General features: G+C 37.4%; 5 pseudogenes across 5 annotated transcripts in view; 1 reads left to right on the forward strand and 4 right to left on the reverse strand.

Moving 5' to 3' along the window:
• Positions 1–24,930, reverse strand: part of LOC100403415 (ATP-dependent RNA helicase DDX18 pseudogene) — a 365,505-nt pseudogene that overhangs the window by 293,461 nt on the left and 47,114 nt on the right. The window lies entirely within an intron of this gene.
• Positions 1–24,930, reverse strand: part of LOC144581236 (biogenesis of lysosome-related organelles complex 1 subunit 5 pseudogene) — a 340,887-nt pseudogene that overhangs the window by 268,843 nt on the left and 47,114 nt on the right. The gene's annotated exons all lie outside the window — the stretch shown is intronic.
• Positions 1–24,930, reverse strand: part of LOC100409123 (spindlin interactor and repressor of chromatin-binding protein-like) — a 339,975-nt pseudogene that overhangs the window by 268,843 nt on the left and 46,202 nt on the right. The window lies entirely within an intron of this gene.
• LOC100411275 (E3 ubiquitin-protein ligase makorin-1-like) overlaps positions 1–24,930 on the reverse strand; it is a 145,428-nt pseudogene that overhangs the window by 74,296 nt on the left and 46,202 nt on the right. The window contains exon 3 of the transcript XR_616475.5: positions 1–24,930. This exon is cut by the window's left edge and continues 53,913 nt beyond it; it is cut by the window's right edge and continues 33,010 nt beyond it. The product of XR_616475.5 is annotated as an E3 ubiquitin-protein ligase makorin-1-like (transcript).
• On the forward strand, positions 15,130–15,440 carry LOC108589783 (small nuclear ribonucleoprotein G pseudogene; annotated as a pseudogene). Its single transcript, XR_013531813.1, has one exon. The product of XR_013531813.1 is annotated as a small nuclear ribonucleoprotein G pseudogene (transcript).

A 24,930-nucleotide genomic window follows, 5' to 3' on the forward strand; every position in this document is an offset into this window, starting at 1 on the left:
GAGGCACTTGTGCTGCTAATCCCCCTTCTTCCACCCTCAGCAGACATCACTAAATAGTTATATCTCTCTTTCACACTGAGATAAGACCTGGCTTTGGAATTTTTTTATAAAGCATAATAAGGGCAGGCATTATCAATTGGAGATGGTACTTGAGATGAAGTGTATTTGCTATCATTACACTACACAGAAAAGTTCTCAACAAAAGAATTAGAAGAGAGCAATAGCGTCAGGAGTAAGCATTCTGAAGAGAGCTTGGACGTTGTTGGCAACTGGCGGGGACAAGCTGAGCCCATGGAGATCACAGAGCAGGCGCCCAATTAATGTCTGTTGATGATTCATTTTTTCATTCAACAAACATTTAATGAGGCCTACAATGTGCACCGGATTAGGCACTGCGAATACAAAGATGAATAAGGCACTGTCCTTTCCCTTAAGGAATTTAAAGTCTGGTAGACGAGAGCCATAGACACGGACAATGATAATACAACCTGCTAAGTGCTAGGACACTTAGCAGGTTGTATTATATCCATCCGAGTAGGATTTCTTCAGAGGAGCACCACTCCAGGTTGCTGCTGGATCCATGAAGTCCTCCTAGGCACCAGGATTTGCTGTTGTTTTTGTCACGTGTTGGGTATCCCAAGATCTAACAATAATAGCTGTAATTAATGTATAGAGTGCCTATGACAAACGCTTTACAAAAATATCTTCAAAGGAAACTCTGAAAATTAATGGTTATATTAAAGGAAGAAACTGAGGTTCAATAAGTTTAAATCACACAGCCAGTAAGCAGTTGAATTAGGTTTCCAATCCAGTTTGACAAACTCTAATGCATTTTTTTTGTTTGTTTTCAGGATAACCTTTATTCAGGTGTAATACAAAAACTTTTCAACAGCTTTCTATTTAGAACTAACAGCAAAGGCAATAGATTAGTGATTAGAGCATGGACTGATTTCATTTGGTTTCCCACTCTACCTGACAGAGAAATAAAAGGTGAAGTGACCTCACACTTGCATACCATTGAAAACTTTGAAGTCAGTTACTGTTTTTCTTTCTCAACCCTAACATCATCACTGATCATTCCAAATTTAAGTGCCTCTAGTCAAATCTCTTAATACTTGTCATAGTCAATACCATTGTCAGCAACAATAGTTGATACAGCATTTAGCATATTCCAGGCCTGTTCTAAGCAATTTACATAATTAGTCCCTTTAAGTCCTTACATTTTGCACACCCATCATTGCAAATAAATATTATTCCTATTTTACATAAAAGAAAACAAAGTCCTAGGGAAGTGAAGAATCATGCTCAAGACCACATTGGTAAGTGTGAGAGCAGATCTGAGCCCAGGCTACCTAGTCCCAAGGCCCAAACTTTCACTTTACATTGCTGCTCTGATCAGGGCCTCCTGTCCTAACTCTTCCTCCCTTGACTGCCTTCCAGGATGGCAAGTTTACACAAACCCCCCTGAAAAACCCAGTACTGCTTACATAAAATTTCCTCACTGTCCATTCTGGTCATAGAAAGACATTCTCTAAATCCTAAATATCAGTACTCAGAGCCTTAGTTGGAAAATTGCCCAAGAACATTGATTTTATATAGCTTTGAGAAAAGAAAAAATAAACACTGGATGTGTTTAGGTTTTTAATTGTGAATTTTTTTTTTACTTGAGGTATAGCCATAAACATTTTCAGATCCGTAAGTCAACTAAAGCAATTATGCCAATAGTGGCCAATAATGACTAAGATCACTACTTCCTCAATTGAGTCTCTGATATAAAAGTTTTCACTTTTAGGCCGGGCACGGTGGCTCACACCTATAATCCCAGCACTTTGGGAGGTTGAGGCAGGTGGATCGCAAGGTCAAGAGATCGAGACCATCCTGGTCAACATGGTGAAATCCCGTCTTTACTAAAAATACAAAAAATTAGCTGGACATGGTGGCACGTGCCTGTAGTCCCAGCTACTTGGGAGGCTGAGGCAGGAGAATTGCTTGAACCCAGGAGGCGGAGGTTGCGGTGAGCCGAGATCACACCATTGCACTCCAGCCTGGGAAACAAGAGCGAAACTCCGTCTCAAAAAAAAAAAAAAAAGTTTTCACTTTTGGTTAATTGAAAAAAAGAAAGAAAGAAAAAAGAAAAAAAAATCCTTGGAAGATATATGACAGTGAAAGCTACTAATGAGAAGGACCAGCAACTTAGCAATACCGTAAAATGTCTGCTGCAATTCAGGTGTTTCCCTGAGTCTCAACATTTCACATACAGCTGTTCCCAGAAAAGAATCTTGCAAAATCTGTATAGTCAAATCATGGTCCAAAAGGAGTTAATTGCAACATTCGTTTAAAGAACATGACAGTATTTTTCATCAAGGTCAGGGGTAGGAGTAGGGGGATGCATATTTGTCAAAGTCAGAATGCCTTGATTTTTCCCTCTCTTGCTACCCTAATTTTTCTGTAAGTTCTATTATGTCTATACAGTCATGTGCTCCCTCACAATGTTTAGGTCAATGATGAACTCATATATAACAGTTGTCCCACAAAATCATAATATCACATTTTTACTGTACCTTTTCTATGTTTAGATATGTTTAGGCACACAAATACTTACCACTGTGTTATAATTACCTATAGTATTCAATACAGTCATACGCTGTACAGGTTTGTAGCCTAGGAGCAATAGGCTATATTATATAGTTTAGGTATTTACTGGCTATACATTTAGAGAGGTTTGTGTTAAATATACTCTATGATGTTCACATGACAAAATCACCTGACAACACATTTCTCAAAACATGTCCCCACTGCTAAGCAACGCATGACTAAATTTTTATACTAAATTTTTATAACTTCCTAAGAGATGATCCCCTCTTCACCACTCCCACTCCTTTCAGCCCTACATCATTTCTCACCTTAGTCACCATAGTATGCTTCTAACTCATCTCCCTGTCCAGATTTGAAAACATTTCTGAACACACTCCACATTACTGACAGTGATCATCTAAAAGCACCCCTTTTTGAAAACACTAATAATGAAATCCAAATCCCACAGCATACTGTACAAAGTCCTATTCCTGGCCTACATTTCCAGCCTAATTTTGAGAACTATTTGTAGTTCCCCTAACTCATCATACTACTTCCAATGTCCACACTTTTGTTTAGAAAGCCTTTCCCTGTTTCTCACCTAGTCAAAAGGTGACTTTATTTCTTTAAAGACTCAACTCACATATCAGGGATTCTGAGCTCTGGCATTTCCAGAATCTGTAAAATGATTTCTCTTTGAACTCCAGAGTACCTTGTACATACCTCCATTGTAGAGAATACCATACTGTTGTATTTATACGTGTACATAGATGTTGATCTCTCTCACTAGACTGAGAACTCCTTGAGGACAGGGACTGTGTCTAATTAATCTCCGTATCCCCATTACCCAGCACAGTGCCTGGCAGCTCAAAAGACAGTAGAGAGGAGAGATGCTGAAGATGCAGGAGTGAGAATAAAGGAATGTTCTTGAGTAATAGTACAAAACAAATATGCTGAATGAATTGAAGCTATAGAAAAACATATTTTGGCTCAATATTGTAAAGAGGTCTCAAAAGAAGGGGCAAGCTAACTCAAGAAGGAGTCCCCAATTACCAAGTAAACTTACTCAGAAGTTAAGACCCTTTGTCGAGTATGTTATCGAGGGACTTGAACTGGGATCACTTTAAAACAATCTATTTGGGATAAGGACTTTTAAGGTCCTCCCATCCTGGAGCTTCTAAATCTACAATCTGTGTCATAGTCAAGAGAGCCATCATTCTGAGAACCTATGTTACAGAGTTAACAGTGACTTCCACAGCTGTGGACAAAGGCTAAAAACAGATCACAAACTTGTAACTCATTCAGTTGGGTGTGGTGGTTGACACCTATAATCCCAGCACTTTGGGTGGCTGAGGTGAGCAGATCACTTGAGCCCAGGAGTTTGAGACCAGCCTGGACAACATGGCAAAACCCCATCTCTACAAAAAATACAAAAATTAGCCAGGTATGGTGGCCCTGTTCCCAGTTGACCCTTGAGCCTGGAGCAGGAAGTATTTTTAAGGCCAAGAAGGACCTCATGGCCTTAAATATCTTCTACAAGCTGCTACCTAATGTTTTAAAGTTCCCCTTAAACCTTTGGTGCCTTTCATTAATGTTTGCTAAAATGCCACTTAATCTAATATGTTGAGCTTGTATCAATTAACTTTATATTACATAATTGATACAAGGAACACACCATCCACTCCCATACCACATGAGATCATCTAATCCAATCGTCTTCCCTTAACACAAATCTAAGAACATCGACCAAATATCCAGATTTTTAACTTTGGTACTCAGTTTCTTGAAGTGCAAAATACAGAAGTTGTACTAAGTAATTCCCCAGAACCCCTACTCTCATGATATTCTAAAGAGCTTCTGAGCCTGTTTTCCACCTATAAACTAGACACATTGGTGAATCTGTTCATATTCCTAACCAAATTGTTATAAGGGTCAAATAAAATCATGTTTGTAAAAAGCTTCTAGAAACAATAAAGCACAAAAATAAATTAATTAACTAAAAAAAAGATAAAAAGGTCAGGCTTGGTGGCTCATGCCTGTAATCCCAGCACTTTGGGAGGCTTAGGTGGAATGACTGCTTAAGCCCAGGAGTTCAAGACCAACCTGGCCAACACAGCCAGACACCATCTCTACAAAAAAAAAAAAGAAAAAAAAGAAATAATAAGGTGCTATGCAAATTAAAGAGAATTAAGCTATATGAGTGTTGGTGGGTGCTCTGCCATTAATTAGACATTACCTAAGAAAACTTACTCTACCTCTCTAACATGCCTCAGAGAGTTGGGGTGTAAAGCGGCACACTCATTTGCCAACTGAGATCTTCACAGAATCTCTGTAATAAAGGTGACCTTCAAGTGCAAGTAATCCAAATTCTCATTCCACCCAAGGAGATTCTCAAGTTCAATTCCAAGTGTTCATACAAGCCTCTAGGTGTCACTTCCAAGAGTCATCTTTGGAGAGTCCTTAAAACTGATTCTCTATTAATTAGGACTGCCTTCGAAAACAGCAAAAGACAACAGTCCCTGACCCAGTAAGAGATTTGAAAACAGACAGAAGACAACAAAGCAAAGACAAATTCTTCTTTTTGGAGTTCTCCTAAAATCTAAATAGCTCTACTTCCTATGATGCCTGTAATAAGATCTACATTCAGATCCCCCTCTCCATATCTTGGATGTTCTCCTCCAACTTGCTCTCAAACAGTTGCTCTTAGAATGAAAACAAAACTAACAATCGGACAGAATTTATCTTCTTTGGTTCCAAATACCTTTTCCTTTTCTTTTCGAGATGGAGTCTCACTCTGTCGCCCAGGCTGGAGTGGTTCGATCTCGGCTCCCTGCAACCTCTGCCTCCCAGGTTCCAGTGATTCTCCTGCCTCAGCCTCCAAGTAGCTGGGATTACAGGTGGTGCTACCACGTCCAGCTAACTTTTGTATTTTTAGTAGAGATGGAGTTTTGCCATGTTGGCCAGCCTGGTCTTGAACTCCTGACCTCAAGTGATTCACCCTCTGCAGTCTCCCAAAGTGCTGGGATTACAGGCCAGCTGGCCCCAAAAACTTTTCTTTGTTTCTCTTTTTTGAGACAGGGTCTTGCTGTGTCTGCTAGAGGAGTACAGTGGTGTGATCTCGGCTTACTGCAACCTCCACCTCCCGAGTTCAAGCGATTCTCCTGCTTCATCCTCCTGAGTAGCTGGGATTACAGGCATGAACCACCTTGATCAGCTAATTTTTGGAAGAGATGGTGTTTCACCATGTTGGCCATGCTGGTCTTGAACTTCTGACCTCAAGTGATCCACTTGCCTCGGTCTCCCAAAGTGCAGGGATTACAGACATGAGCCACTGCGCCCAGCCCGCCAAGTACTTTTCTAGTAAGAACATAACCAGTTATACTGAAGGCTTTGAAAGTCTTCAACCAGTACAAATCCTAAAAAGAATGAGCACCAAGTCTAGAGAAGCTTTCAGGATGAAGAAAGTCCTTCCAAATGGGAAAGGAGGTCAAAGGGATGCTGACATTACTGAAAACAAATGCCTTCCTATGTCATTTTTCTCAAATCAGCTCTCACCTCTGGACTTACCTAAACCAGGAATACAGAACATTATAAATAATGCAGGCTGCTCTTCTAGGAACATTTGGAAGAAATGGTAAGATCAAACACAAAACACATTTTGAATGACATTCCCTACTGATGGCCCTAGTCTATGCAGATGACATGTGTACTTTTCCCACCAGAATTGCAGTTCCAAAGACATCTTTTTTTTTTTTTTTTTTTTTTCAGAAACCGTGATATTGAAAGTAATAAGTAGAATATACATACACAAATAGTGAAGACATAAATAAAAGGAGAAAAATATTACATTAATGTATGGGAAGATTGTAAAAATGGCAGCTCTCCCAAAATTAATCTACAAATTCAGTGCCATTCCAATTTAAATTCCAATGGTATTTGTGAACACTTGACAAACTGTTTCTATAGTTCACATAAAATAACAACTACATGACAATGAAAGAAAATTTTGGAAAAAAGAAGAATGAGGGATTTGCCCTGCAACATAAGGTTGTTATTAAAAACTAGGCATGTAGGAAATGACAGCACCCACATTGCCTCATTACAATGAAATAAAAACATAATTTTTTTTGAGGAAAAAGAAAGCTAGAAATCATCAACATGAAGCATCACACTAAATAACTACTGAGTCAAAGAAGAAATGTAAGTTATAATCAAGCATCTTTAACAAACAACAAAACAAGCACACTACATAGGAAATTCAGCCATACTATCAATAAATTCTCTTATTATAAAATAATGAAAAAGAATTATTCTTAGTAAACACAACAAACATAATGAGAGGAGTGAAAAGGGGCAGAAACAAATATGTGAATTAATAATGGCTCCCAAATCCCAAATTGACAAAAATATTAACATGTGCAAGGAAGGCTAGGCGCAGTGCCTCACACCTGTAATCCCAACACTTTGGGAGGCTGAGGTGGGTAGATCACGAGGCAAGAGTTTGTGACCAGCCTGGCCAACAGGGTGAAATCCTGTCTCTACTAAAAATACAAAAATTAGCCAGCATGGCCGCAGGTGCCTGTAATCTCAGCTACTCAGGAGGCTGAGGCAGGAAAATCACCTGAACCCAGGAGGCGGAGGTTGCAGCAGTGAGCCGAGACCGCATCACTGCACTCCAGCCTGCGCGACAGAGCAAGACTCCATCTCGAAAAAAAAAATGTGTGTGTATATATACACACACACACACACACACACACACACACACACACATATGTGCAAGAAGACCAACAAATGCCAAAAAGAATAAACTCTGGCAAGCTAAGGTGGGCAGATTGCTTGAGCCCAAGAGTTCAAGACCAGCCTGGGCAACACAGCAAAACCCTGTCTATACTGAAAAAATATACAAAAAGTAACTGGGCGTGGTGGTATACACCTATAGTCCCAGCTACTCGGGAGGCTGATGTGGAAGAATCGCTTGAGCCTGGGAGGTGGACATTGCAGTGAGCTGAAATTGTGCCACTGCACTCCAGTTTGGGCAACAGAGCCAAACCCTGTCTTAAAAATAAATGAATAAACTCAAAGACATTCAAATTTACAAATAGTAGTAAAATTATCAAAGCCAGACTTCAGAAAGAGAATCTTGAAAGCAGCAAAAGAAAAACTCATCACTCTTAACTGGTCTTCAATAAGATAATCAGCTGACTTCTTATCATAAATCGAGACCAGAAAACAATGGGATAATATATTCAAACTGCTGAAGTAAAAAGAATGTCAACTGTAAATTCTGTATCCTTCATAAACAAAGGAGAAATTATGGCATTCACAGACTCACAAAAATTAAAAGACTTCAATGCTAGGAGACCCTACAAGCAATGCTAAAGGAAGTGATTCTGAGAGAAATGGATGAATACTAGACAGTAACTCATATGCATTAAAAATAAACAGCACCACTAAAGGTGATTACATAATTATAAAAAACAGAATAGATCTATTTGTGTAACATTTTTATTCATAGATCTATCTTAAAAGACAACTGGATAAAGAAATAATGACAAAATGTGTTGACATGCCTATACTGTATACAAATGTAATTGGTATAGTAATAATAGCACAAAGGAGAGGGAGGAAATGGAAATATAGTAAAGCAAATTTCCTATGCTATTAAAACTAAGTTGATATTAATCTGAAGCCAAATATTTCAAGGTAAAATGTTCATTGTAATATCAGGGCAAACACTAAAAACTAAAGTAAACACAAAAAATACATTAAAAAATGCGTGGGGGAGAGAATTAAAAGGGTACCCAATAAAATAGCTATTCAGATTAACAAGGCACAAAAAAGGCTGATAGTTAAAAAATTGAAAAAAGACATACCAGGCAAGCAGAAATCAAGGGAAAGCTGGAGTAGCTTTAATAATGTGACAAAATAAAACAAAAAATAAAATTTGCCAGGCATGGTGGCTCATTCCTGGAATCCCAGCACTTTGGGAGGCTGAGGCGGATTAAGCACTTGAGTCTGGGAATTCAAGACCAGCCTGGGCAACATGGTGAAACTGTGTCTCTACAGAAAAATACAGAAAAATTGCTGGGTATAGTGGCATATGCCTGTAGTCCCAACTACTCAGGATGTTAAGGCACTGACTTGGAGACATCAATACACTTTCAAAAATAGAACCAGGCAGAAAAACAATAAGAACACAGAAGACTTAAACAACACAACTATATCACTTAATAAACACACATAGAAAATCCATCCAACAACCACAGTATACACATTATTCTCAAGTGTACATGAAACCTTCTTCAACACAGATCATATTCTAAGTCATAAAACAAGTCACAATTAATTTAAAAAATTGAACTCATATAAAGTATGTTCCCCCCAATGAAATTAGAAATCAATTTTTAAAAAAGCTATTTGGGGAATTCACGAATATGCAAGACAGGTGCTGTGGCTCATGCCTATAATCCCAACATTTGGGAGGCCAAAGTGGGAGAATTTCTGGAGCCCAGATGTTCAAGATCACTGTGGGAAACATGGTGATACACTGTCTCTACCAAAAAAAAAAGATAGATCTAAGTGTGGTGGCACATGCCTGTAGTCCCAGCTAATCAGGAGGGTGAGGCAGGAGGATCGCTTGAGCCCAGGAGGTCAAGGCTGCAATGAGCCATGACTGCACCACTGCACTCCAGCCTGAGCAATAGAGTGAGACTCTGTCTCAAAACAGACAGACAAATATGTGTAAATTAAACAAGAAACTCCTAAACAACCAATGGGTTAAAGATGAAATCACAAAAATGATTAGAAAATACTTTGAGATAAGTGAAAACGTAACAAAACAGAAAATTTATGGAATGCAGCAAAAAAACAGTGCTTATAGGGAAAAGTACAACTGTGTTACCTACATTAAAAATGAAGATCTCAAATAAATAATCTAAACTTCAAATTTGAGAAATTAGGAAAAGATCAAACTAAAAATTGATTAGATGCCAGGCACAGTGGCTCACACCTGTAATCCTAGCACTTTGGGAAGCTGAGGCAGGTGGATTGACTGAGCTCAGGAGTTCAAGACCAGCCTGGTCAACACAGTGAAACACCATCTCTACCAAAATACAAAACATGAGCCAGACATGGCGGCATGCGCCTGAAGTCCCAGCTACTCAGGAGGCTGAGGTAGGAGAACTTCTTGAACCCAGGAGGCAAAGGTTGCACTGAGCCAAGATCATATCACTGTGCTCCAACCTGGGTGACAGACTGAGACTCCGTCTCTAAGAAAAAAGAAAAAAAATAAGAGAGCCCGCATAGCCAAGTCAATTCTAAGCAAAAAGAACACAGCGGGGGGCATCACACTACCGGATTTCAAACTATACTACAAGGCTACAGTCATCAAAACAGCATGGTACTGGTACCAAAACAGAGATATAGACCAATGGAACAAAACAGAGGCACCGGAGGCAACACAACATACATACAACTATACAATCTTTGATAAACCTGACAAAAACAAGCAATGGGGCAAGGATTCCATGTTTAACAAATGGTGTTGGGAAAACTGGCTAGCCATGTGCAGAAAGCAGAAACTGGACCCCTTCCTGACACCTTACACTAAAATTAACTCCAGATGGATTAAAGACTTAAACATAAGACCTGGCACCATAAAAACCCTAGAAGGAAATCTAGGCAAAACTATCCAGGACATAGGAGTAGGCAAGGACTTCATGAACAAAACACCAAGAGCATTGGCAACAAAAGCCAAAATAGACAAATGGGACCTAATGAAACTCCACAGCTTCTGCACGGCAAAAGAAACAGTCACTAGAGTGGATCGGCAACCAACAGAATGGGAAAGAATTTTCGCAGTCTACCCATCTGACAAAGGGCTGATATCCAGAATTTACAAACAACTCAAACAGATTTACAGGAAAAAAACAAACAAGCCCATTCAAAAGTGGGCAAAGGATATGAACAGATACTTTACGAAAGAAGACATATATGAGGCCAACAATCATATGAAAAAATGCTCATCGTCACTGGTCATCAGAGAGATGCAAATCAAAACCACATTGAGATACCATCTCACGCCAGTTAGAAAGGCGATCATTAAAAAATCTGGAGACAACAGATGCTGGAGAGGATGTGGAGAAAAAGGAACACTTTTACACTGTTGGTGGGAGTGTAAATTAGTTCAACCATTGTGGAAGACAGTGTGGCGATTCCTCAAGGCCTTAGAAATAGAAATTCCATTTGACCCAGCAATCCCATTACTGGGTATATATCCAAAAGACTATAAATCGTTCTACTATAAGGACACATGTACACGAATGTTCATTGCAGCACTGTTTACAATAGCAAAGACCTGGAATCAACCCAAATGCCCATTGATAATAGACTGGATTGGAAAAATGTGGCACATATACACCATGGAATATTATGCAGCAATCAGAAATGATGAGTTCGTGTCGTTTGTAGGGACATGGATGAATCTGGAGAACATCATCCTCAGCAAACTGACACAAGAACAGAAAATGAAACACCGCATATTCTCACTCATAGGTGGGTGATGAAAAATGAGAACACATGGACACAGAAAGGGGAGTACTAAACACTGGGGTCTATTGGGGGGAAAAGGGGAGGGCCAGTGGGAGGGGGAGGTGGGGAGGGATAGCCTGGGGAGAAATGCCAAATGTGGGTGAAGGGGAGAAGAAAAGCAAAGCACACTGCCATGTGTGTACCTACGCAACTGTCTTGCATGCTTTGCTCATGTACCCCAAAACCTATAATCCAATAAAAAATTTAAAAAGAAAAAAAGATTAGGACAAAGAAAATAAAAAATTAGAGTAAAAGTAAATAAAAAGGCCAGGTGTGGTGGCTCATGTCTGTAATCCCAGTACTTTCAGAGGCTGAGGTGGGAGGATCACCTGAGGTCAGGAGTTCGAGACCAGCCTGGCTAACATGGTGAAACCCAGTCTCTACTACAAATACAAAAAAATTAGCCGGGCATAGTGGCACGAGCCTGTAATCCCAGCTACTCAGGAGGCTGAGGCAGGAGAATCACTTGAACCTGGGACGTGGAGGTTAGAGTGAGCCAAGACCACACGACCGCACTCTAGCCTGGACAACAGAGAGAGACTCCATCTCATAAATAAATACTGGAAAATCAAGGAAAGCAAATGTGGTTCCTTGAAACAATTTTTAAAATGAACAAATCTGTAGCTAGACCAAAGATGAAAAAGACAGAAGACACAAATATAATCAGAATTTAAAAGACATTATTACCAATGTTATAGGAAAATAAAAAAATTAGAAAGGAATAACCAAAAATAGTACACCAATTAGATATCTTGTACAAAATGTTTATGTTCCTAGGATGACACAAACAACCAAATCTGACACAAGACAAAAAACCTGAATACTTATAAAAACAGATTGAATAGTTAATATACGAAATTCCCATAAAGAAACATTCATGAACAGATAACTTCACTGAAGATTCTGTCAAACATTTAAGGAATAAACATTAGTTATTCACATAATTTTTCAAAAAATATTTATAAGAGGAAACACTTCCCCAATTAATTTAATACATGATAGTTACATATACGTTACTTATAGAACAAAGATAAAACCTCATGATGTGTCAACAGACATAAAGGCATTTGACAAAATTTATTTATAATTTTAAAATCCTCAACAAACTAGGAACAAAGGGAGATATCTATATTTGACAAAGGCTATCTACAAATACTATATAGCTAGCTCTGTAAACTTGGACAAGAAAACAAAAACAAAAAAAAAACCATACCGCTAACATTATTTAATGGTCAAAATCTATTACATTACCCGTAGTCAGAAACAAGTCAAGGATGACTGTTCTTGCTACTTCTGTACAGGTTTTCACCATTGTGATTAGGCAGGAAAAAGAAATTTTAAAAGTCAATTCAATTGGAAAGAAAGTACAACTATCTATATTCATAGGTGACATAAACATAAAAACCCAAAAAAATCCACAAAAAAATGCTAATAGTGAAACCATTAGAAAACCTTTTCCAGTGAATTCAGAAAGACTGAAAGATACAAAATCAAGAGAAAACTAATTTTATTTTAATATACTAGCAGTGAACAATCCAAAATTAGTTAAGAAAATAATTCCATTTTCAATATTATTTAAAATAAAATGAATGGAAACGTATCTACTGTTAATAGATTGGGAGAATTAATACTGCTAACATGGCAATACTCTACAAATTGATCTACAGATTAAATGCTCTCCTTAGCAAAATTCTGGCAATTTGTAGAAATTTACAAGCTGATCCTAAAATTCACATGAAAATTCAAAGCCTTCAGAATAATCATGAAAAGGCCAAAGCAAAGAACAAAGCTGGAGAACTCATACTTCCAGATTTTGAAATTTACTCCAAAGCTACAATAATCAATTCTGTGTGGTATAGGCATAAGGATAGACATAGATATAAATGAAATAAAATTGAGAGTCCAAAATAAAGTCTTATATTTAGAATCAATTGATGTTCAACAAGGGTACCAAGACAATTCAATGGTGAAGTCACCTTTTCAACAAATAGTGCTAAGATAACTGGATATCCTATGCAAAAGGAGTAAATTAGACTTCTTCCTTAAACTATATACAAAAACAAATTCCAAATGAATCACACACCTAAATGTAAGAGCTACAACTTAGGTCAGGTAATGGTTTCTTTGCTATGACACTAAAATCACAAGTAACAAAAAAAAAAATAGATAAATTGGATTTCATCAATATTAACAACTTCAGTGCTGTAAACAATATCATCAAAAAAGTAGAAAGTCAATACAAAGAATGGAAGAAAATAATTGCAAATCCTACATCCAATAACGGTCTGTTATCCAGATTATATAAAGAATTCTGATAACAACATGACACATAACCCAATTCTAATGAGCAAAGGATATTAATAGATAATTCTCCAAAGATACACAAATGATCACTAAGCAAATGAAAAGTTGCTATATGCAGAAATACAAGTCAACAGCACAATGAGATATTTCATATCCACTAGGTGGCCATAATTTTAAAAGGCAGAAAACAACAAGTGAGAATATGAATAAATGTAATTCCTCATATTGCAGATGAAAATGTTAAATGGTGCAGGCACTTTGTTAAAATCTGTTAATTACCCACAATGTTAAACCTAGACATGCCATGACAAAGAAATTATACTTCTTAATGTATACCCAAGAAAAATGAAAACATGCCCACATAAAAAGTTGTACATGTTTTTAGCACCATTCTTAAAAGACAACATCTGCAAATGCAAACATCTGTCAAATGATGGATAAATGAGATACACCCATACAGTGAAACATTATTAATAAAGAACAGTAATATATACCACAATCTAGATGAATCTCAAAAAAACATGGTAATTAAAAGAAGCCAATAACAAGGGTCAAAATTTGCATGACTTATTTGACTGTCCAGAATAGACAAATCCATAGGGACAAAAGGCTAAATTAGTAGTTGGCAGGGTTGGCAAAAGGGAAATGGAAAATAAGTGCTAATGAGGTGATGATGAAAATGTTGTAAACTATAATAGTGGCAAAGGTCACACAACTCTATGAATATACTAAAAGTCACTAAACTTTAAAATGGTGAACTTTATATTATATGAATCATATCACAAATTCTTTTAACAAAAGAAGGTAATTACTTTATCCAGAGTATATTGCTTAGCAGGATTGCTGAGATAGGCGTTCCTACTCCAAAGCATTTACTCTTATTACAAATTTGAAATACCATTTGTTAACTGTAAAACCATTGGCAAGTTGGCCCCAAGTAATGTTTACAGTATATTGACCATGAGTGAAGGTAGAGGATTTGTACAAGCACCTAACTGCTCAATACAGGTAGATACAAAATAAAAACAAATAAGCAAATGTTGGAGAAAGTAAAGGAATACCACATGGCAATTAGTACTGTAAGTGAAACATTTTCATCCAACAGAACATGTAAGTTTACCAGTAACGCCATGAAGTCAAAAGATCCCATAATACTGTTGGGTTAAATAATAATCTAATAGAGGAGTAGCAGAGGTAAGACTGCAAAAACGAGCCACTAAAGAAACTAAAAACTAGATAAAGTTACCTTACATTCAACCATCGATAGAGAAAAATGTTAGCAGAACCACATCTATAATACACAGGGCTTGCTGACTCAACTAGATAATATATTTTTCATTCAAAGATTTGAAAATATAACAATATCTAACTACCAATACAAAGCAGTAGAAAATAAATTTTCTTACTTGCAGATAAACCCCAAAATCTACCAAAATACAGTCTTCTTGGTGACTACGGTTTAAATTAATACTACTTAATAAAGGACAGCTGCCAGGCACTGTGGCTCACGCCTGTAATCCTAGCACTTTGGGAAGCCCAGGCAGGTGGATCATGAGGTCCGGAGATCAAATCTATCCTGGCCAATATGATAAAACCCTGTCTCTTAAAAAAAAAAAAAAAAAAAAGGCATTCCATTCCAAGGCCTCTGTGTGCCCACGGAGTAGACATCATGAGCAAAGCTCACCCTCCCGAGTTGAAAAAATTTATGGACAAGAAGTTATCATTGAAATTAAATGGTGGCAGACATGTCCAAGGAATATTGCGGGGATTTGATCCCTTTATGAATCTTGTGATAGATGAATGTGTGGAGATGGCGACTAGTGGACAACAGAACAATATTGGAATGGTAATACGAGGAAATAGTATCATCATGTTAGAAGCCTTGGAACGAGTATAATGGCTGTTCAGCGGAGAAACCCACGTCCTCTCTCCATAGGGCCTGTTTTACTATGATGTAAAAATTAGGTCATGTACATTTTCCTATTAGACTTTTTGTTAAATAAACTTTTGTAACAGTCAAAAAAAAAAAAAAAAAAAGTTAAAAAAAATTATATAAATAAATAAAGGACAGCAAGATAGAAGCAATGACTGCACACCATGATAAAATTTTGGAATATGTTTCTTGTTAAAGTAGTTAAGTCAAACTTTGCAGTATGACAAATCATGGGCCTGTGCTTTCATAATATGGTAAGTAACAGTATCTCAAGAGCCATTTAGGCTATGCTTAGCAGCTCTTAGTAGCTAACATTTCACTAAAAGCTAAGATTTTACTAACAGACAAAATTCCAGACAGCCAACTGGAATGGCAAAGGGTTAAGTGGTTAATAGTATTAGAATGCACCCCCTCTAAATAGCAATGCTGAATTAAAGATAAACAATGAAGTTAGACATGTAAAGCACTATCATGTGCTGAACCACCAGGTGACAACACTAAAGCGCACTACCTAAATAAATTTTGCCATGAAAAAAAATTATTTTTGAAATCAAAAATGAGATGAGAATGAAAATACTGTGAGGTATACCATAGGAGTTGCTAGAGAATACCAGCAAAAGAAAACCATCACTCATTACTACATCATATTTATGGGCCCTAGATGACTGTTTTAAAAAAATAAAATTAAAAACCTTGGAAGACAGAGGACAATTATATGACAAGTACAGTAACACATATGTTTTTCAGTACACAACAGGACTTACCACAGGCCATGTGCTTACTGGGGTACATTTAACAAACGTCAACTGAACTTACTGAAATAAAAGTACAACACGTAGGCCAGGTACAGTAATTCCAGCACTTTGGGAGGCTAAGATGGGAAGACCAGTTGAGCGCAGGACTTTGAGACCAGCCTGGGTCGCATAGCGAGACACTGTCTCAGATAAAATAAAATAAAATAGCTGGACTAGTGGTGCACACCTGTAGTCTCAGCCACTCAGAAGGTTGAGGTAGGAGGATGGCTTGAGCCCAGGAGTTTGAGGCTGCAATCAGCTATAATTGCTCTACCGCATTCCAGTTTGGGTGACAGAGAGAGCTTGTCTTAAAAAAATAAAAAAGTACAACAGTACTTTTAAAAACATGTGAAATACCAATACTTGCAAGTTTTGAAACAGTAATACATTAAGGCTTTAACAGTAAAATATAATCCACAGACATGATGAACTCCCATGAGGTCAACTTACTTAGGAGAAACAAACTAACACTGGTGCCTGATGAAGATAAAACAGTATATATTTAGTTTTATGGTAACAATAAAGCAGAACCATGTAGCTAATAATAGTACTGAATTAAACAGGAAATTGTACATCAACACACTTACTAGACAATATTAAATACGTATGCACTCTATACACCAGGAACTATAACCAGAAAAATGCAAAAATTATATCATGCACCTTTGGAAATCCTTAAACATAGCACAGTGATTAGGTTACCATATTAGTAGTCACTCTAGAGAAACCAAATTAGTGATGCAAGCTATGCAACTAACATCATTTCAGGACAACGCATTGTGGACTAAGGTGGTACTACAGAATATCCACAAATTCTTTGAGTCCACAAGGTACAACACTGGGCACACTTCTGACAATACAAAGGGAATAAAACTATGTAAAAGCATATAAACCAGTACTTGTAACAAGCAAAAAAAAAAAAAAAAAAAAAAAAAAGAAAGAAAAAAGATGCAGATATCCATGAAAATCTTCAAATTTATTTTTGGCTCACTAGCACACTGACCAGGGTACCGTATTAATATCTCTATCAGAAACAAATCCATGATAACAAGCATCCAACATCATTTCAGAAACACAACATTTTATGGACTAATGGTAGTACTCTATTTTCCACCAAAAATTACTTGTTGTATACAAGGAGGCCACAATGAACATACTTCCCAACAATAAGGGAAACAAAATAAAACAGAAATGGGGGGAAAGAGCCCTAAAGTTACAGTATTCTCCCCTTGTCTATGGTTTTCTTTTACACAGTTTCTATTACCCAGGGTCAAACATGGTTCAAAAATACTAAATGGAAAATTTCAGAAATAAACAATTCATAAATTTTAAATTGATTGGTGTCCAGCAAAAAGAATTGTTCCTTTTTCCAGTGTATATCCCACGTTATATGCTACCACCCATTAGTCAGTGCCCTTCTCGGTTCAGATTGACTGTTGCAGTAACACAGTGCTTAACACCCCAATATAAGAGTAGTGATGCCAACAATTCAGATATGCCAAAGAGAAACCATGAAGTACTTTCTTTAGTAAAAAGGTGAGTGATTACAATGGAATAAAAAAAGTTGTATACCAAGGCTGCCTAGAGCTTTAGTAACGAATCTAAGTGCACTTTGGGAGGCCAAGATAGGAGGACCATTTGAACCCAGGAGTTTGTGCAGGAAAAATAAATTCATGCTAATTTTGCTGTCAGACCTCAAGCTTTGCCACAAGTATGTATGTGTAGATAAAATCACATGGGGTTCAGTACCATCTAGTTTGAGAGATCCACCAGGAGACTTAGAACCTATCCCCACAGATAAGGGATGGAGGAAATTACTGTACTGGAAACCAGCCATTTTAATACAAGTACACTGACCAATTTAAAGATGTCACTCATCTTGGTGTGGAAATAAAATGACATAAGTAAACAGCTTTTAACTGAATATATTTTTTGCTCTATAGTTAGGAGATCAGATTATGTTATGATCTTCCTATAACCAAATTTCTGATGGTAGTGAACTAACATTTCTAAAAGGTCTTTTGGGTGAACTGAGTACTGCAAGATTTCCACAACAATTTTTCTTTCTAGTCTTTTTATTGCAACAGACTACACAAATCTGGATGGCTCCTTGGAGTTTTAAGATTCAAGGGTGAAAAATCTAGCTTTTGAGTTATATACAGGTAATGGCAAGCCTACTAATTCACATATCATGTAACAAAAACTGAGCTATAAACAAAGAAATCATAAAAGCAAAACTACATATCTGAACCTACTAAAATAGTTAAAAATTACAATCCCCTCAAGAAAGCTACACTATTAATGTCGGCTCACTAATAGAACAGCAAACTAGATTTCTATTGGAGTAATAATCTCTGAAGGGAAATGTTACTAATGTCATTATCACAAACTATAAACAATCAAAATGTTACTAGTGCCAATACACAAACTATAAACAATCAAAATGTTACTAATGCCACTATCACAAACTATAAACAGTTACTAGCAAATTTCCATTATCACTGCTTAGTGAGACAGGAATTCCCAAAATTTAGAAGTTCATGATAAACAGATTGGGAAGGCAATGCAGGTATCAGGAAGTAGCCCTTCTAATACATTGAACAATGGAAATACACTGTTAGGCCTCAAAATCCTACAAGAATATTCTTTTAAAATATTTAAATATATGAATAAAGGACACTTAACAATTATACAATACACTAGTGACTATGAATGGAAGTGTTGGATAGTAATACTCGAAAAAAATTACGGAACAATTTCAGATATGTGCAATTCTGCCAAGGGCATAACCATGTGGCCAAAATTCATACTACACATCTCTCATATCAAGTTACTTCACAAGATAGCACCAAATCTAATAGTTCGTTCAAAAAGTAGAGTTGACCATCACTTCTACAGGGCCCTTAATTTTAGAGGGCCTTAAAAAGGGCATAACTGTAATGAGACAATAGTGAACCGAAGAATTACAGTACCAGTGTACAATTAAAAAATTACATTTTAAAGTTTTGAAGGTCTCTACCAATTTCAATATATTTTTGGGCAAATAGCACTGAGCCATTAAATTGTAGCTCTAATGGAACTGATTTCCTATACTCATATGAATCTCCAACCATCTATATCAGCAAAATGCTACGCAGCATGGTACAAATTATGCACCCAGAACTTGTGATTAGACATCAACTGTCCAGAATTCCACAATGAATCCAGAAAGGCCCAATACATTACAACCTATGAAAACTGAACACTATTAACCTAGTTACTGGGATTGAATGAATGGCCAGACGAGAACCAAGAGAATCTAGCAAATATTTCTGACTAAATTCACCCATACGGTATAAACTTTGACTTGCCAAAAGTCCTTGTAAAAACTATTTTTGCCTGTTGGACAAGAATGATATTCCTATTACTTAGGAGCAGATACAGATTCTGAACTTTGGACTCCATGCCACCAGCTAAAGAGGATGCTGTGTAGACAAATTTAGTACATAATTTCCAATTGATTCATTACCAAGTTCCTGAAGAACCACCAAATTAAAAATGTTAAAATTACAAACGTGATAGAAAAATACATGCTAATAATACAGGGGAGGGAGCTCTAAAATTACTTGCAAATGACAATGGTAAGAAATCAAATTTGGTTATGAAACATTCAAGCTAAAGGATCAAAGGATATATACCTCTACACTTAAAAGCAAAAACGTTGGTTGCTTTGTCAAATGTCTTTTTTTCCTCTGCTACTTGCGAAAGTTTCTTTAAAAATGCCTTTTTTTATTGAATAATTGATTTCCAATGTTGCTGAAGTGCTATACTAAGAAGAATTTCTTCATTCATAAATTTATCAATTTATAAAGGGCAACATTGTGAGGGCAAATAAAGCACTACTGAAGATTCAGAATAATTTGTGAAAAATACATCACAAAATTTGGCATTTAGACGTGAAAAATATGGGCAATAAGATACTTAACATTGCCAAAAATTCATGACTCCCCTCACCAACCCCCACCCCCAAGAAAAAGTACACAGGTACTAAACTTATGGAAATACATTTCATTGAATAGTTCCTTTAAAACCTTTAATATTAGCTGGAAAGAACTGAAGAATCCTAATTAAGCTGAAAAATACACAAGAAATGTGCACATAATACACTCTCTAAAAGGGCAACAGAGTGGACAGTCAAGGAACTCCACATATTCAGTGATATTTGCAAGCCTCTAAGCAGCATCTACAAATAAAAAGTAGCTGGCTGAAGTTATAGGCTGATATTACACATTAGTAACACAACGTGATCACACAAATTTGGCAAAACCTAAGGAAGTTTGAGGTGAATCAATTTGACAAAATGGATGTCAAACATGTCAGATAGCAAAGGCTACGTTAGGGACTACAGATTTGCACATCAGTGGTTCACCATTCCAAAAACAAGTACCATATCTTTAATTTTATTGAGCAAATTGATTGTACCAATATCAATTGGTACAGAATGGAAACATCCCCACTAGGTAACTTCAGTTGGCAAATGTAATTAGACACTGCACCAAAAAAACAAAAACAAAAACCGTAAACACGATTCCCCTATCACTATGTATATGTGAGCAAGCATGAACAGTATCTCTAAGAATTAATCCTTAAGATCCTGTTTTTTCAGCAGCAAAATATTAAAATTTTACTGTCTAAACATTGAAGATAGTACTGCACCTATTATTTCCAAAAGGCCATACAAATACATATGAAAGATTTCCATTGTTCCCCATTTTGCCCTGAGAAACCAAAATTGGAATTTCAATTATACACAGATCAAAATATTCCATTTGCTGAGTTTCGCTGCTAATTGGATGTTACATCCAATTTGAAAAACCAGGGCAGATGCCATGGCTCACCCCTATAGTCTCAGCACTTTGAGGAGCCGAGGTGGTAAGACAGCTTGTGCGCAGGAGTTTGAGACCATCCTGGGCAACGTAGCAAGAAAAGCTTGTCTCCACATAAAATATAAAAAGTAATCAGGGAAGCCAGAAAATAGGGTAGCACTACTTTTTTATCCTACTTCAGGACAGCAATCCAGGAGTGGATGTTGACAATGCAGCTGCAAAGAAGCATATATCAACACGTATAAAAGAGGCAGAAGGATGGTTTTTTTTTTAAAGACAGTCTCACTGTGTTGTCCAGGTTGGAGTGCACTGGCACGATCTCGGCTCACTGCAACCATCACCTCTCAGGTTCAAGCAATTCTCCTCCCTCAGCCTCCCAAGTAGCTGGGACTACAGGCAACTGCCACCACGCCCTTTTTTTTTTTTTTTTTTTGTATTTTTAGTAGAGATGCGCTTTCACTATGTTGGGCAGGCTGGTCTTGAACTCCTGACTTCATGATCTGCCCTTCTTAGCCTCTCAAAGTGCTGGGATTACATGCCTGGCTGCAGATGGACGATTTCAAAAGGGTTCTGACATTAGCTTCTCTTCAAGAAGCCAAAGTATTACTAAGGCATTCATTAAAAACGGCTAAGAGAAGCTATACTACTAATTTTGGGTTTCAGTCTGTCAAACCTTAATTTTATGAAACTATGTCCTAGGAAGAATGTTTGAAATTAGTTAAGTGGATACTAGTAACATTAGGTCCCTTAACCCAGTAGTGGTTAGCTTGGAATATATAACCCCGTCTACCAGGTAAATGGTTCAGAACCGTAGCAGAAAAACCCCAGTTGACTAAGAAGCAAAAAAAAAAAAAAAAAAAAAAAAAAGCTAACAGCTTAATGCCCACTTGGAAGATGACTGTCCTTGGAGCTATCATCTTGCCAGTGGGTGGAGATTCTATTGCAAATATATGGTTCCCATAGAGCAGGTATACTATGGTGCCAGACAAAATTTTATCAGCATCTTTCCAGAGAACAAATAATTTGAATATAGGCACTAATACCATCAAGAACTCCACCTTTTTAGGATTCAGGAACTATTGTGTATTGGTTGTGATGGTAAACTCCCATCTAAAATTTTCCTGCTTAGTTCAATCTAGGTGATACTTCATTAATGCTGCAATTCTGATTTCTTATTACCAGTTGATATAGGAGATATTTCACAATATGCTGACAAGTTCTAGAAAGCCCCTTTCTGTGGATAGAAGTTATGACAAGCTATATAGAGACCTATGCATTTCCAGATTAAATGCTTTAGTCCAGTGTTGGGAAGAATCAATGAAAGTGAACTAACCTTAACTTCCAACGATGAAAAATCTTCTGTGCTGCAACATGAGGTTCCTTAACATCACTGAAATGGTGAACCAGAGAAAGGTATCCACGAATCCCACCCATACTCCAACGACACAGAAAAAAGTATTTATTCCCCCCTTTGTGGAAAGTGTACAGTTCGTAGTTCTCTCATACATAAAATCCAAAGTATTTTGCTTTAAAATGCTATTTTGTGTGCTGAATCTAAATCTGAAGATGTGTTAAGCTGGTTATATATTCATATTGATATAAATTATATTGTGTATATATATTCATAAGCTGTCAGTATGTTACTGTTAAAGCTTAAAATAAGCCAAATCATTCTTTTCTTGACTACTTTCAACATGTAGTTGATGCTGGGATTTGAACCAGTAAGTGCAAAGAAAGCTTTCAGGGCCCTAAAAACTAAGTACAATAAGCACCTCATACAAAGTACAGATAATGCAATATAGAGTACTCAATGCAAGGTGCACTGGCCAATTCACCTGGCAGTGATCCAAGATTACCTTTCTCAATGTCTGTTGGCATCACAGAGCTCCTTTGGCTACATGTACCACAAGCAAAAGGCACTACTACCATCAGGCTCATTCCTCCTTCCGATGAAAGCACTGGTATTCTTTGTTGTCTTCATTGAAAACCTTTTGCAGACATTCTTGAGGTTGATACCCAAAACCATCCTTCTGGGTCAAAATCATATCACTACATGATTTACTACCTGCTCTGGTCCTAACATAAGGTATGGAATCTGTTAAATCCCATACCATCTGTTTTGGAGTCCCATCCAAGATCTCCTAACTCTGAGCAGCACAAGTAGTTACAAAATAGTGTGCAGTGAGTTCCTAAGATGAACATGAAGAGCTTAACATAGCCGTATCTGTCTCAGCAGTCTTCTGATCCTGTCAAGCAGAAGTTGGTGAAAAGCACAGCTAACCCAAAGCTAACCCTTTTAGCCTCCATCCCAAGGGACCCATGGAATTTCATAAATACATATTATTAGGTCACCAAGGGCCTTGCCTACATGTTGCAGTATTCCCTGGGGAACAAATATACAGTGCTGGTTCCTATCATCTTCTCAAGGCATTCTCATCACTTTTGAAGAACACTGGTTTCCTGTACCAGGTGAATATAGTTCCAGGATCAGTGAAACTTCTCAGTAAGTTAACTTTTCCTAACTGTACTCTCAAGCGTAAAACATGGAATATAGGACATGCTTAAAGCCAACTTGCTGAACAAGATGACTTCTAATGTCTGTAGTTGTGTTTGTTGCTTAAATGTCCTGTACTTGCCAAACACTAAGATTACTTGGAACATGTGAAATCCACAAGAAATCTTTAGAAATATACATAGCTCAATCCCCATTTTAGCCCCTCTGCCTCTCTCCCATCAATCCAAAAATTGAATAGAATAATAAGTACTCAGAAAACACTGATAGGACACAGGCTGGCCCATCAACCCCAGTATGGCACTAGAAGCCAGGCAAGGGCAGGGAGGAAGCCTGGATGTAATGGTGGCATTACAAGTTGGGACTTCTATATAAAGATAGTCCATAAACTTCATTTTCAACATACTAAGCAGGTTGAAAGTGAAATAGTAAAGCTGCAAAGTAGTAATATTTTTCAAAGTCACTGCTAATAATCACAATGGTTGCTTGTCAGGGCTTGGTAATAGAACTGCAGTCATTCCTGACTTTTAGGGCACCTGATCAGTTACAAAACCTTACAGGATAGGTACCCTTCCCTCCATGCTGCCCCAAACACCTTCTCTGATGCTCCCCATCACACAGACACCACAGCTCCGTATCACAAGAAACCATCCCTTCCATATAGTTCTTATGGCCTAAACCAACTGGTCCCTCGCACAGTGTTTGAATTCACCCAGAGCACAGACAATTACTAACCCTCAAAATACATGAAACCAGCAAAAGGGGGTAAAAGTAGGGCTATGACTTGTAATGAGATGGGGACAGACTTGGGGGTGATGTGATCACATTTCTTCTCGGACTGATGATCAATTTCTTCAAAGCATTATGCAGTTTTTTTCCTTCTTTGAAACAGATTCTAGATGGATTCTCCATCCCTTCCCCTCTTTCCCTTCTCTCCCAAACCCTCAGGAATAAAATTCCTGATAACATCAACACTTATATTACAGGAGATGTTTACCAGTTATACACTATCCCACTCTTACTTTTTATTTCCCTTTTGTTATATAATAAATGAGAAGCCAAGACTCTAAAACCTCTTAAACTCCAAAAACAAAGTACTCGAAGGGCACGTGCAATTGGCTTGAGTTTTCAATCTAGCCTGGGGAAGTACAGACAAGCCACGCCACACCCAACCCCATATCTCAATGTTCAAACCTAAAAATTGATGGGTATAATCAGAGTAATGAAGCAGTCATCCATTAAGCTCTAGTATTTTATAGATTATGGACTTGTATTCCACCTTTGAAACCACATGTCCCTTACCTTGAGGCTCTGGAGAGGTACTGTCAAACTCAAAACAACTCTGGCAGTAGCAGCAGC

The sequence above is a fragment of the Callithrix jacchus genome, chromosome X, assembly GCF_049354715.1.
Source record: "Callithrix jacchus isolate 240 chromosome X, calJac240_pri, whole genome shotgun sequence".
Classification (NCBI taxonomy): Eukaryota; Metazoa; Chordata; class Mammalia; order Primates; family Cebidae; genus Callithrix; species Callithrix jacchus.